Genomic DNA, 15,642 nt, shown 5'->3' on the forward strand with positions numbered 1-15,642 from the left:
TGAGCAAGGGCAGCTTCGTGGACCTAAGACGACAGCAGCCCTCGGGCGGGACTGGGCGCTCCGAGAGAACAGGGCGTCCTGGCAGGTAAAGGGGATGGGCCTACGGTCCCCCAGCGTGTCAGCCTCGGCCCCAGCTCACAGCCGTGTGGAATTCAGCTCCCGGGGTCTGCTTGGCTCCCGCCGCAGGTAAGATTGAGTTTGTGCGAGCGTGTGGGGCCCGCACGGTTCCAGTGGAACCGGAAGCGGCGGTCACCAGGTTTTCAAATTCCGTGACCCCCAAGAAGTGAATGCAGTCGCCTCGTTTTGCAGATGAGGAGGCAGAAGCCGTTCCGAACTTCTGCTTCGATGCCGGCCCGCTGGGTACAGTCTGGGGAAGCAGGGCCAGGGGTTGGGAGGAGCAGTTCTCCAGGGACCCGGCTCCCCGCTGACTCACTGGGCCTGGGGGGCCACTTCGCAGCCTCCGTTCCTCCCTGCCGGAGACTATGACTTAATTCCCCGTGGGCGATGCCACCAGGAGCACTAGGAGATGGGACATGACTGTGACACAGAAGCTAAAAGCCTCCATTACCCTTCATGACAGGAACATAGGACATTTTTATGAAAAGAGAAATTTTTGCCTCGTAAATCTCAGCCTGAGCGGCTGGTGACCATGGTTACATCCAGAGGCAGCCTCGCAGAGGCGGGGGATCACCCTGAGCCTCTCACCAGCTCATTAAGCCCCAGGACAGTGTTCTGGGGGAGCTCTTAGGCGTCAGCCAGGATTAGGCCAGGGCAGGAAGCAGGAAGGGCCAAAGTTCAGGTACATCTCTGGCTCCCAGCCTTGGCTTTTGGTGAGGAAAGGAGGGGGGGGGGCGCGTGTTTTAAAAGGTCCGGCTGCCCGGGGCCACCCCCAGAGGTTCTGATGTAATTGGTCTGGGTGGAGCCTTGGCGCTGGGAGCTTTAAAAGCCCTCTAGGTGATTCTGATGTACAGCCAAGGTTGAGAGCCAAATTGACTTTGCCCTGCCCTACCAATCAATGAATCCAATGGCAAGCTTTCAGCAAGAGCAAGTTGGTGGGGGAACCAGAAATAGAACACAGTTTCTGCCCAGGCTCATTTACAGGAAGCCATATTGCTGACCTTCCACCCCATGGGCAACAGATCCCTGGGAGGAGGTGTGCAGGATAGGGTACCTTGCAGCTGGCCCCGTTTGGGGGCTCCCACTGATGCACACAACCAGTGCCCTTCTATGCTGTTGTCACACACGCATGCAACCTCTTGGTCTGCTTTCTTGTTCCTCTGCCCTTCCCCCACATGTCGCTAGTGCCACAGACCCAGCTGTCCAAAGATCCCCTGTCCTTCTCCTTACAAACATTTGCTGGCCACCTCAGGCATAGAACGAGCACCGGGGCTGCACCGGGCAGGGGGCTACGAGGAAGCCGGGACATAGGAGTCAACAAGGCTCCCTCAAGGACACAGCAGTACTTACCACTTAACAAGTGGAATCCATTCATTTGACGAACTACCTCAGGAGGGTGTGAGCAGAGGCTCAGAAGAGCCTCTAGCAACTCCCGTTCTTCCAACAAAATCACAGGCAGATTCCACAGCTTTCTATCTACTCTTGAGTATTAATAAATAATCCCATATTCCGTAATAAAAAGGTCTAGTTCAATTGAATATCAAAACCCCAAACTCTCACCCAATTTAGATGTCTGTCCTCCCCTCTGCCTGGGTCAGCTCAAGCCCTGAGGTGGCTCAGGGTTCTCAGGTGTGTCTGGTATTCCACACTGACTCTCAGGGAAGATTCCGTGCTCGGAGAGACTCCCCATGGCTGGGTGTCCCTGGAACTGACAATGTTTCCTTCTAAAGATTTTATTTATTTGACAGAGAGAGAGCAAGAGAGCACAAGTAGGCAGAGCAGCAGGCCGAGGGAGAGGGAGAAGCAGGCTCCCCACTGAGCAGGGAGACACGGGGCTCGGTCCCAGGACCCTGAGATCATGACCTGAGCTGAAGGCAGACGCTTAACCGACTGAGCCACCCAGGTGCCCCACAATGTCTCCTAAAATGACAAAACAGCATAAGCCCTGTTCAACATTTGGCTACTTACTCAATATTCAAATTTCTGTGGGTTGTTGATGTTTGTTTTAAGGATATGAATTTTCATCAGAGTACAACTTATTTTTTTTACATTAACATTTGTTGCTTTCCCTACCCTTCAATAATGATAAAAGTCAGGGTAGTGACAATGAGCCCTGCTTAAGATTCTCTCTCTCCCTCTCCTTCTGCCGCTCCTCCCACTCATGCTCTCTCTCTAAATAAATAAAATCTTTAAAAAAAAAAAAAGTAATATACGCTCATTGGACAACAACTCATACAGCCCAGAAACGCATTCAGTAATTCATTCAATGAATATTTATCCGGTGCTTTCTGCATACCTGGCACTGTAGATACATCAAGAAACACATTAGATACAGACCCTGCACTCCGAGAGCTTACAGCTCACCAGGGTGTCAGAGAGAAACTAATAATTATGATGCCACTTGCTGCAGAAAGAAAAAACACAAATCACCCACCACCTCAAAGCCCAGAGATTTCCATGGTTCCCATTTTAGGACATGACTTTCTGGTATCAGCATATTATTAATATACTTAGCATTACATTGTGAATATTTTCACATATCAGTGAATATTTTTCAGCCAAATTATTTTAGTATTTCAAAATGTGAATGAATCCCAAATTTGTTAGTCACAGAATCTTTAAAGCTGCAAGAGTCCTTAACAGGCTCCTATTCTATGGGTGTGTGAAATGGGTATAAAAATCAGGAAATGGTGGGAATGATGAATGGTAGAAGCACAACCCTCCTGACGGCTTGCACATTGTGGGAAGGGAAGAGAAGGGGAGGGGAGTGGAGTGGGAGGGGAAGGAGAAGAGAGGGGCAGGGGAGGGGAAGGAGAGTCAAAACCCTGTGCTGGCTAGACCATCTGTGCAAGAGTCAGCCCCAGCTCTCCATGTGAAAAGCCGCCCCTCACCGCCCCCCCCGCCCCCCCGCACTGAGAGATGTCGGAGACCCAGAGGGCTGTGTGCCCAGGTGGCCGGTGGATGATGTGATCAGGACAGCTGATCATGACCATCATGCTGCACCATCTCCAGAAACCAGTAGACAGGTCTCCTCTGCTCCCTCTAGATTCCTGAATTATTTGAATAATTGCTTCTATCTTTTCAGCAAAACCCAAGACTGAGGGAATCAACTTTGGAAGCTAACTTTTTCCTTTTTTTAAGGGAAGATATTGTACTCCTTGGAGCTGCGAGGCTGGACTTTTTAACACCTTCTTAATTCGAAGGCTGAATTTGGCTCAAACCCCCTTCTCTCAACTGCAGCCAACCTGCTGCTGAATTTCAACTTTATTTAAACTTTGGAAAAGTCTGGTGCGTGTCTTTAGTTGGGAGAGGTTTTTTTCCTTCCTTTTAATCAGCTCGTAAGTCAATAAGCAGCATGGGCAATAAAGTTCATACTTGGGAGAAACCAAAGACTAAATCACCATCCGCATTCACACCCAGGGTGGACGGTCTCAGCTTTCAAGAATTTAGTGTTTGTCTTGGAGAAAACCATGAGCCTCACTGCAGCCAGGGGAAAGAAAGAAAGAAATGCCACCTCAGCCCTGAGCTCTGCTTCCCCTGCACACACAGGAAGGATGGTAGAGGAATCATAATGCAGTCAAGAAACACAGTCAGGGGGAACATCTGGGCGGTTTTGCTAGTTTGAGGGCTTGGAGCCGAGCATTGCCTTCCATGTGTTTGTGTAAGTGAATTCACGACACCATCTGCTGATGGCACCTTCTGTGACTTTGCTTGGTCATCACTCCCAAGCGATTCCCTTGAGGGTGTTTAAGTTTTCCAACTAAACTTTAAGATTTGGGCAGGAAACTTGTGGGGCTTGGGGTTGTTTCAATCTCACCCACCCACCCAGAGCTCTTCACACAGGCTCCGCTGTGATGACAAGAGGGGAGGGGGAGGACGTAGAAAGTTGTGGTTCCTGCCTCACTTATAAGTCACATGACACTTAGCTTCTCTGAGTCTTGGTTTCCCCATCTGAAAAATGGGGATAGCAGTGTCTGCCTTGGGACGTTATGCCACATTAAATACAGTTTGTTAAACTGTAGAGGGTTCTATAGTTATTTATTATTATCCTTACTGTTCAGTGCTAATTATCCACATGGAGACTTGAATTGTATCACAAAGGACATTCGTTTCATTCTCTTCCTGGCAAGTTCCCCAGAAGAAAACATTATAGGACCCTTCCGGAGCAAAAGAATAAACTGCAAATTGATAGAGCATAGCACTGGGCTAGATGCTTTCTCATGGAGACTCATTGTTCCACCGCAGTGCTGCGCGGTGAGAAATATTATTGTCCCCTTTCAGATGGGAAGACAGAGGCTCAGAATGATTTTCAGTGATGTCCTTCCTCAAGGTCACCCTGAGGCCACCCAGCTAAGGAGAAGTCCCACTGGTGTGCTGGTAAACTGACTCTCTGAAGGAAAAAAAAGAAGCCTTGGCTGGTAGGGCTTGCCGATGACCGTGGTGTAGGTCATCCATGCCACCATGGCTCTGACACCATGACTACTTTCACACGAGCCAGGATTAGCCAGCTTCAGCACACTACTTGACCAATCGCATCCGGAAGCTAACTCTGCTTTCCCAGTTTCAGGTAAGGATCATTTCCTGCACCCGCGACGGACACGCTGCCCATAAGCAGAGAATTCTCCGGCACTAGGGAGGAACGAGGGCTGGCTGAGTCAGCTGGGGCTCCACTCCCACACCCACCCAACCAGACCCTCTGGGGCAGGGCCTGGAAACCTGCATTCTAAACACGGACCTGTATGTGCCCTGGAGTTTGGAGACTGCCCAGCCCTCAGCTGCCAAGGTGATCAGTCCAGTCACCCCAAAGGCCCCCTCCCACGCCTGTCTCCCAAAGGCAGTGGGAGCCCACATATCTGAGGAGAGAGACAACAGCATCCCCTGTGACCTGGACTAGGATTCTGGCCTGGGTGTCCGTGCAGGGGCTGGATCATGGTGGTGAGCTCATGGCTGTGTCTTTATGATTATCTGTTTTCACCAAATCTAAGATTCCACTGATTGCAAGCCACACCATTATTTCATTTACCACCAAGAAAGAAAAAGTGATGCCAAATTATTTTAAAATATGAAAAAGTACATTTTAAAAAGATTTTATTTATTTGAGAGAGAGAGCAAGAGGGCACAAGCGGTGGGAAGAGGCAGAGGGAGAAGTAGACTCCCCACTGAGCAGGGAGCCCAACTCGGGGCTCAATACCAGGACCCCGGGATCATGACCTGAGCCGAAGGCAGACGCTTAACCAACTGAGCCACCCAGGCGTCCCGAAAAAGTACATTTTAGAATCAATGAAATATGATCTACGCGGTGTACGTACATTCACACACACATTCCACTTCACAACAGTTCAGTCAATAGTTTGTTCTTTGACAGTGAGGTCAAGTCTCACTCTTTATTTTTGTCCTCTGCGATCCATCAGGCTTGGTTGAATGAATACATGCCTAGCAGCATATCATTATCCCCAATTTATTGATCAGTTATCAGTAAATGCCCCAGGCTCTGCACCAAGCATGTTACATTTAATCTTCACAACAGTACTATGAAATAGGCACTAGATTTTTCCCACTTTACAGAGGAGGTCACTGAGTATCTGAGAAGGTCACATAACTCCTAAGAATCCCACCAGCAACAGAAACGCCAGGTCTGCGACTCAGACCTGACTCCATTCACAATTCCAGCTCCTCGAAGATGCTAAAAAATGTTCACCGAGGGGCGACTAGGTGACTCGGTCAGTTAAGTGTCCGACTCTTGATTTCGGCTCAGGTCGTGATCTCAGAGTCATGAGATCAAGCACCATGTTGGACACTCTCTCTCTCTCAAAAAAAAAAAAAAAAAAAAAACACTGAACCGAACTGTAGAGCGCTCCTACCTTAGTCTGTTCCTCAAGGCTTGACAATAAATAAACCAATTTGATTTCTCTTTGGTGCTTATGCTGCAAAAGGATGGGTAACATTTTTAAAAGCAAAGTTTTCTCACTTCTGTTGGGGTTTCAGCTTTCTCAGACTTTTTGAAGAGAAACAGGCAGGTGGATTTCCGGAGCTTTGGTAACATCTGGAGGGTTTGCTGGAATCAAACCTTTAGGATTAATGTGAGGATGTAAACTCCAGGGTGCAAGGCACTGACAGAGCTCCCCCCCCACCCCTCCCTTGGGGTTTGGTTCTTGCAATCCACCGTTTTCCAAACCCAGTTGTCTTATCAGCCCCCATGCCTCTCCACCCCCACCCCCCTGCTGCTACCACCTTGGGCAGCCTTGCCTCCCTGGAGAGCCATCCTAATGAGAGTGTGGGGAAATCCCTGTGCTCCTTGGCTCAGCTGCAACCAGGTGGGGATCCTTCGGAAGGCATTTGTATTAGGAGAAGAAAGCACGGGAGGACAGAGGTTGAAAAAGCCTCGTTGCTTCACCAAGGTGTAGGCACACACTGCCTCGGCCGGTTCAGAGTTTACTGGGTCCGCAGCGCCACCACGGCCCCTCCTCCTCCCGGGCATCTTTTCCATGGTTTGGGGCCAGCTTAATCATGCCTTTCCCCGAAGTAGTTCAGTCTACGCCGGTTTTACTCTTTTCAAGCTCTCACTTCTTTTGAACGGTTTTGCTCTTGTTTATAGTGTGCGCGCACATGTGTTTTTGTCATTGTTGTATGTGAGCGTTCTGTGGGGGTGTTCTAGTGGCCATTGGATACAGGGAGATTTGAAGAGGAACCAGCCCATCTTTCTGCCCAGGTGAAGGATCCCATGGAAGGGAGGGAAGGTGCCATCCGATTAAAGAGATCCTGTGATTCGGCTCTGCCACTCTGGGGCAGCCAGCCTGCCTCTTGAATTTGATGATTAAAAGGCTGTTGTGTTCTACCTTGGAGCACAGTAGTTGACTCCACACAGAAGCCCTGTGTGTTCCCGCCAATTTCAGCAACCCAAACACCACCTACTCGAAGGTCTCACCAAACCTGATTGGTCTACTAAGAGCATGGGCAATACCTTAAGGGCTAGCTTAAGGTCTACTTCTTACTAGCATCGTTAATTATATGTTCCTTAGTGTTTACATTTTGAAAATTATTTAACAGCAATATGATAGAGCAGTTTGTGTAAAGAACATTTCCTATAGACCGTCATTCTTCAATTGCACCCCAACTTCTGATTTCATGTTTGTGTGTTGCCTTTGGGTTTCATCCGCATACAAATTTTAGCTTCACTGCGATCAGTCTGTTGTAACTTAAATGTTCCAGGTGGAGTGAACAGCTCAGTGAGAACATTACTGCTCACACCAGCAATGCTTCTCTGTTCCTAAACCTTTCCATTCCCCCAAAGACACAGCTGTTCTTTCCCTCCATTCTTAGTATGTGGTCACGCACCTGTGACAGGGACAGTGTATCCATGTAAGTGAAGCGTAGTATTAGGTCTGACACATAGTAGGTGCTCTGTAAATGCTGGGAGGGATCAAATTTCCCATGCAGACCAGTCAGATCACTTTTTGTACGTGACCTTGAACGGTCTGCGTAACTACCCATGCTCTTCCACAGCCTCCTTACTGGAGGAACAAAACAATACAGTGATAATCCTGTCTGGGAAATCCATGGGGGTGGCGGGAAGCAGGAAGGGGAGTGAGCTTGAATTTTTCCAGGACTGAAACCACACTGAGTCTTTAAAAAAAAAAAACAGCCCCTGGATGGGATACTAAGAGCAGGGAAAAGACGGTCTGTGGAACGCTGCTGCCATCTAGTGGTATATGTGCAAATGACAAATTTTGTATTAAGAGACCTGAGGGGTTCAACAGGATAATAAAAATCTCAGAATCTTCAAAAATTGGCATTCAAAGAGTCATCACAGACAGAGTCAACAAATGCTGATCGGATGTTCCTTCTGGGCTCAGCCCCTGCCGTGCACTGGTGTGGGACTGGTAGTCCAGGGGACAAGAGAAGATAGAGTCTGGTCCACCGCCAAAACAATATCCTACAGAAGAGGAGCAGACTCTGGTGGAGGACAGGCGACTGGAATCTCACTTCATATACATCTATTTGGCTTGTGTTTTTAAAAACACTTCTTACGGGTGCCTGGGTGGCTCAGTTGGTTGAGCGACTGCCTTCGGCTCAGGTCATGATCCTGGAGTCCCGGGATCGAGTCCCGCATCGGGCTCCCTGCTCGGCGGGGAGTCTGCTTCTCCCTCTGACCTTCCTCCTTCTCATGCTCTCTGTCTCTCATTCTCTCTCTCTCAAATAAATAAATAAAATCTTTAAAAAAAAAAAAACACTTCTTACTTCAGTGGTTATAATGAATTTATTGCATATTACTGACCACGTTTCCCTAGGGCAAGGACTCTTAACCTCAGGTCCACTGACCCTTCCTCGATACACGTCAGGGGACCCATGAACTTGAGTGGGAAAAAATTACAGCTTTATTTTCATGAACCTTAAACTGAAATTTAGCATTTTCTTTGATTATGAATCAAGCAACAAACCGTGAGGGTTATTAGCAGAACCTGTGACTTCATTACTCATAGAAATTATAAAATATTTTCCTATCACAGTACAATTGTTGCAGATATCTCAAATTATTTATTCATCACTACTTTGAAATTATGGTGATTATTAGATCTGCTGCTGGATCTTAATTAAAAAGCATATAATTACTAAATCACTCACCTTTTAAAATATTTTGGTATTTGTATTTCAACATAACTGGCTTCTTCAAAATGCCTTGCTTTTTCACTGATGAAAGAAATTGAAGATGACACAAAGAAATGGAAAGACATTCCATGTTCATGGATTGGAAGAACAAACACTGTTCAAATGTTTGTACTATGCAAAGCAACCTACACGTTATTGCAATCCCTATCAAAATACCACCAGCATTTTTCACAGAACTAGAATAATCTTAAAAATTTGTATGGAATGACAAAAGACCCCAAATAGCCAAAGCAATCTTGAAAAAGAAAAGCAAAGCTGGAGGCATCACAATTCTGAGCTTCAAGTTATATTACAAAGCTGTAGTCACCAAGACAGTATGGTACTGGCACAAAAATAGACACATAGATCAATGGAACAGAAGAGAAAACCCAAAAATACACCCCCTATTACATGGTCAATTCATTTTTGAGAAAGCAGGAAAGACTATCCAATGAGAAAAAGACCCGTCTCTTCAACATCTAGTGTTGGGAAAACTGGACAGCTACATGCAAAAGAATGAAACGGGACCACTTTCTTACACCATACACAAACATAAATTCAAAATGGATGAAGACCTAAATGTGAGACCTGAAACCATAAAAATCCTAGAAAAGAACACAGGCAGTAATTTCTCTGACATTGGCCATAGCAACTTTTTTCTAGATATGTCAAGCAAAAAACAACAAAACAATAACAACAACAACAAAACCCAAAACAAAAAAACTATTGGGACTACATTAAAAAGCTTCTGCACAGCAAAAGAAACCATCAATAAAACTAAAAGGCAACCTACAGAATGGGATAAGGTATTTGCAAATGCTATATCCGATAAAGGGTTAGTATCCAAAATATATGAAGAACTTATAAAACTCAACACTCAAAAAACAAATACAATTAAAAATGGGCAGAGGACATGAACAGACATTTTTCCAAAGAAGACATCCAGATGGCCAACAGACACATGAAAAGATGTTTGTTCACCATTACTCATCACAGGGAAATGTCAAAACTACAATGAGATATCACCTCACACCTGTCAGAATGGCTAAAATTGACAACACAAGAAACAACAAGTGTTGGCAAGGGTGTGGAGAAGAAGGGACCCTCTTGCACTGTTGATGGAAATGCAAACCGGTGCAGCCACTGTGGAAAACAGTATGGAGGTTCCTCAAAAAGCTAAAAAATACAACTACCCGTGATCCAGCAATCCCACTATTGGGTATTTACCCAAAGAACACAAAAACACTAATTCAAAGGGATACATGCACCCTGATGTTTATAGCAGCATTATATACGATAGTCACATTTTGGAAGCAGCCCAAGTGCCCACTGATAGAGGAAGGGATAAAAAAGATGTGGTATATATTATGCAATGGAATATTACTCAGCCATAAAAAAGAATGAAATCTTGCCATTTGCAACAACAGCTAGAGTAAGAAATAAGTCAAAGAAAGACAAATACCATATGATTTCACTCATGTGGAATTTAAGAAACAAAACAAACGAGCAAAGGGAAAAGAGAAAGAGAGAAAGAGAAACCAAGAAACAGACTCTTAACTATAGAGAACAAAGCGAGGGTTACCAGAAGGGAGGTGGGGGAGGGGATGGGTGAAATAGGTGATGGGGATTAAGGCGGTCACTTGTCGTGATGAGGGACAGATGATTAAAATATAAACTTTTTAGAAAATGTTTTGGTTTTTATCTTAGGCATATAAAAACATTATTCTGTAAAGGAGCCCATGACACACAAAAGGTCAAGGACCACTGCAGTTGAGGCTTAGAGAAGGGACAGGTGACCATGAGCTGGACTAGCCAGAAAGAGCTTCTCAGAGGAGAAGGGATGGATGTCTTCTTTGCATTTTACTAAAAGGGGCCCCACAGAGAAATTTCAATACTCACCCTATCTGGGGAAACAGAGACAGGCTTTGCGGAAGTGTAAACATGGGAGGGTTTCTATGACTTCTATGTTCAACCCAGCAAACGGTCCCTTTGAAAAGAACCTGAGAAAACCCTTGATACTAAAAGATAAGTGACGGAAAACATTTTCATTTCAGGAGGATTTTCATTTAACAAGACTCAAAGCATCTACAAACATAGAGGACTGACCCTATGTTGACAGAATTCAGTTGGTGAGGCAAACTGGCTGATGATTTGGGTGGGGGTGGGCAAGGGGATGGGTGTCCCCCCAGGGTTGCCCCTATGCATTAGTAAGATTTTCTTGGTTATAAACGACATAGAAACCAAGTTGGCCAGACTTAGAAAAAGGCAATTCAACGGGAGGCTACTGGAATCCCAAAAAGAGTAAAGCTACCCTTCTCGGAGCAGCAGGAACTGGGCAGCTCAGGCCTCTTGGCAATAGGAGTCTGGAACCTTCTTTCCAGAGCAGTGCTTGTCCAATTTGAATAAGCACGTAGTTCACCGGGGTTCTATTAAAGAGCAGGTTCTGGGGCGCCTGGGTGGCTCAGTCGTTAAGCGTCTGCCTTCAGCTCAGGTCATGATCCCAGGGTCCTGGGATCGAGCCCATCAGGTTCCCTGCTCCACAGGAAGCCTGCTTCTCCCTCTCCCACGCCCCCCTGCTTGTGTTTCCTCTCTCGCTGTGTCTCTGTCAAATAAATAAAATCTTTTAAAAAATAAAAAAATAATAATAAAGAGCAGGTTCTGACTCAGCTGATCTGGGGTGGGGCCTGCAGTCGGGCATTTATACCGCCTTCCCCAGGTGTTGCTTAGCACTCTTGTCCCTTCAGATATGGTCACCTTATTCCCATCTCCTGCCCCACAGAGCCCACAGAACTTGGCTATGGACACCAAAGCCTGTCTCATAGAGAAGCCCTCCCTATTTCCTGCATTCTGATTCTCTAACATCCATGAAGTTCAAGGCTACTCCCCTAGATCTCAATTTGGACACCTGTTGGATCGCTTCTCTCAGATTCGCAACTATGGCCACACCTCCCCTCACTCTCCTGCCTTTGGCTGTAGCCACAGCCAGGGACAAGGGCGCGCAGCCTGCTCTAGTCCAGCCTCCACTAAGGCCAGCTACCGGGACACAAGGACCTCTTCACACTTTCTCTCCCCTCTCTGGGCGGCAGGGCCTTTTAGCCTTGGCAGGCATGCCTGCTTGTCCTTCCCCAGCCACCCAGTGGGAAGGCAATTAGAAAGTCATGGACAGAGAATGCCCAGTGCACTGTTTCCTTTCAACTCTGGCAGAGCAGAGCAAATTCTCTGAAAGCTCCCGAAAGAAGACTATATAATCGTGAGCACTGCCAACATAGCCCCGGGGCTCAGACACTAAGCAAAACAGGCCTGTTCCGACACTGTCCCAGGGGTCCCAAGTTCAAAATGGCCACTGTGGTGGTGGGAAGACCGTGTCTTTCAATACGATTTCTTGAAGCTTTATCTTGAGATAACTGTAGATAATTCACGTGCAGTTGTAAAAAGTAAGAGAGATCCTGTGCACCCTTGACCCAGTTCCCACCCCCCAATGGTAGCATCTTCTCAAACCGTAACACAATATCCTAACCAGGATATCAGCACTGATTTAGTCAAGATACAGATCATTTCACCACAAGGACTCCTCATGTTGCCTTGTTATAGCCATGCCCACTTCTCGCCCGCTCCCACTCCCTCCTTAATCCGTTCCTGCGATTTTTGTCACTTCAGGAATCCTCACTTGGCATAATTCTCTGCAGAGTCTTCCGGGTGGTTGCCCATTATCAACAGTTTGTTCCTTTGGCTACCTGGGCGGGACTATTCACCTGTCGAAGGATATATGGGTTGTCTCTGATTTTCAACTATTATAAATAAGGCTGCCATGAACCTCGGTGTGCAGGGTTTTGTGCAAACATAAATACCCAGGAATACAACTGCTGAGTCACATGGTAGTTACATGGTTCTTTTTTTAAGAAGCTGCCAAACTGTTTTCCAGGGTGGCTGTTCCATTTTACAGTTTACTAGTTCAGGTGAAGAATAGAACAATGGATCGTGGACCACCACATCAAAAACTAATGATGTATTGTATGGTGACTAACATAACATAATAAAATAAAATTAAAAAAGAAAATTTTGCTAGTAGAGTAAAAAAAAAGAAAACTTGCTTTTCTATTATTCTACCCTCCTCCATTTGCAATATAATTGTCTTAAATATCTCCTCCACATACATTTCGAACCACATCAGACTGTGTTGTAATTTTTGCTTTGACTATTAAGCAGAATTTACAAAATTTGAGACAAGGAAAGTCTATTGTATGGATCCATATTTTTTGTTTTCCATGATCTTTCTTCCTCCCCGATGTTCTAAATTTCCTTCTTTTACTGTGTCCTTTTTGTTTAAAAAACTTCCTTAACCATTCTATTAGGGCAGGTCTGCTGGTGACAAATGCTCTTTGTTTTCCTTTGAGAATTATCTTGATTTCCCCTTCATTCTTATAGGATATTTTCACAAGATCTAGAATACTGGATGGAGAGTTCTTTCCTTTGGTACTTGAAAATTATTGTGCCTCTTCTTTCTGGCTCCCATGGGTTCTGATGGGAAATATGCCATCATTTTTTTTTTTTTAAAGATTTTATTTATTTATTTGACAGAGAGAGACACAGCGAGAGAGGGAACACGAGCAGGGGGAGTGGGAGAGGGAGAAGCAGGCTTCCTGCGGAGCAGGGAGCCCGATGCGGGGCTCGATCCCAGGACCCTGGGATCATGACCTGAGCCGAAGGCAGACGCTGAACCGGCTGAGCCACCCAGGCGCCCCGGGGAAATATGCCATCATTCAAGCTGTTTTCCTTTATAGGTAAGCTGTTGTTTCTCTCTCGTTGCTTTTGAGATTTTTTTTCTTTGTCTTTAGTTTTCAGAAGTTTGACTAATGATGAGTCTCAGTAGATTTCTTTGGGCTTGTTCTCTTTGGGCTTTGCTCAGCTCATACATCTCTAGATCCTTGTCTTTTGTCAAATCTACAAAGTTTTCAGCCATTATTTGTCTGAGTACATCTTCAGCTCCAACCTCTTTCCTCTTCTTCTGGGGCTGATGACAGGAAGAACATAAGGTCTTTTGTTATCCCACAGGTCCCTGAAGTACGTGCAATTTTTTTTTTTTTTTCTGTTTTTTTTGTTTTCTCTGGGTTGGTCAGATTGGGTAACATAGATTGTTCTTTTTTTTTTTTTTTAAGATTTTCTTTATTTGACAGAGAGAGACACAGTGAGAGAGGGAACACAAGCAGGGGGCAGTGGGAGAGGGAGAAGCAGGCTTCCCGCGGAGCAGGGAGCCTGATGTGAGGCTCAATCCTAGGACCCTGGGACCATGACCTGAGCCGAGGGCAGACACTTAACGACTGAGCCACCCAGGCGCCCCAGCATAGATTGTTCTATCTTCCAATCCAATGGCTCTTTCTTCTATGCCCTCCATTCTGCTGTTGAGGTGTTTGTTGTGGTTATTATATTTTTTAGTTCCCAAATTTCCATTTGGCTACCCTTTATATCTTCTATTTCTTTGCTGAGACTTGGTTTTTTCATTGGTTTCCTGTTCCTAATTGTTTGTTTAAGTATTCTTAACATGGCTGCTTTAAAACCCTCATCAGATAATTCTAACACCTGCTTTGAGTGCTGGCATCTTTTCTCCTTCCGTTTGAGATCTTCCTGGCTCTTGGTATGATGAGTGATTTTCAATTGACACCTGGGCATTTTTGTATTATGTAATGAGACTGGATCTTTTTTTTTTTTTCCCAAAATTTATTTGGTATTTTAGTTGGTATGACACTTAGTTGGTTGCATTGTCTTTTTACATTATATGGCCATGTACACTATATTCTGACATACATGGTACACAAAGTAAGATCCTTTAGAACAGTTATGCACAATACACGCAATATTCAATTTATACATTGGATCTCAGGACATGACTGACTGGAAAAGATGGACTAGGCATGTCGGGTGTTGGGGGAAGGAACCCGAAGTGACAGAACACACAGTAAACACACATCCGGTGTGAAGAGCAGCCGCAGCTCTGGCCGTGGTGCCTCTGAGACGGTGGGGCTAACTTACGTTAACCCATTTAGGGCTACAAAGACCGGTATCATCAGCATCAGGATACAGCTGCAGGGTTTGGTGAACCATTCCTATTTGGAACTTTAGGAAACTGACGTTTTTTCTTAGGCCATTTTAATATTACTTGAGTAACAGATCAGATAATAAGGACAATATACACAACCTCCAACTAAAATCCTGCTGTAGTCTAGACAGTGAAGTGATACATTAGAAAACTTTAAAACTGCAGCTCCTTTTGGATCCCCCAAAGTGTATCTGCACTCTTCTTCAAAGGGGCCTCCTCCTCAGGAGTCAGAGTCACCTTCACAACATCTGAAATTCCATTGTCCCAAGATGCAAGGGACACTAAGGAAGACATCATCTTTAATTCCATAGAGACCCTTAATCATGGTGGAAATTGGATGCACCCGCCTAAGATTCTTTATTATACTTTCGGCCAGATCTGCCACAGACAGTCCAATGGCCCAGGAAGTGTAGCCTTTCAGTTTGATCACCTCATAGGCACTGTCAACCACCTGTTTGTGAACCTCTTTCCACTGTTCCTTATCTGCATCAGTGCCTAAGTCAGGGTGCAGATTCTTCAGAGAGACACCAGCAACGTTCACTCCACTCCATACAGGCACACTGGAGTCTCCATGCTCCCCAAGGACCCACCCATGACAGCTTAATGGGTGAACTCCCAGTCTTTCCCCCATTAGGTAACGGAACCGGGCTGAATCCAGATTGCAACCACTTCCAATAACACGGTTTTTGGGAAAGCCACTTATCTTCCAAGCCACATAGGTCAAGCTATCCACTGGGTTGGAAACGACAAGCAACTTGCAGTTTGGGCTATATTTTACGATATTA

At 45.6% G+C, this 15,642-nt stretch overlaps 1 long non-coding RNA gene and 1 pseudogene across 3 annotated transcripts in view; both read right to left on the reverse strand.

The window, feature by feature from the left end:
- Positions 1-15,642, reverse strand: part of LOC145723890 (uncharacterized) — a 1,084,435-nt gene that overhangs the window by 1,025,523 nt on the left and 43,270 nt on the right. The gene's annotated exons all lie outside the window — the stretch shown is intronic.
- Positions 14,405-15,642, reverse strand: part of LOC102729096 (L-lactate dehydrogenase A chain-like) — a 2,214-nt pseudogene continuing 976 nt past the window's right edge.

Source organism: Leptonychotes weddellii, chromosome 10 (genome assembly GCF_054177405.1).
Source record: "Leptonychotes weddellii isolate Sample4059 chromosome 10, ASM5417740v2, whole genome shotgun sequence".
NCBI classification, from domain to species: domain Eukaryota; kingdom Metazoa; phylum Chordata; class Mammalia; order Carnivora; family Phocidae; genus Leptonychotes; species Leptonychotes weddellii.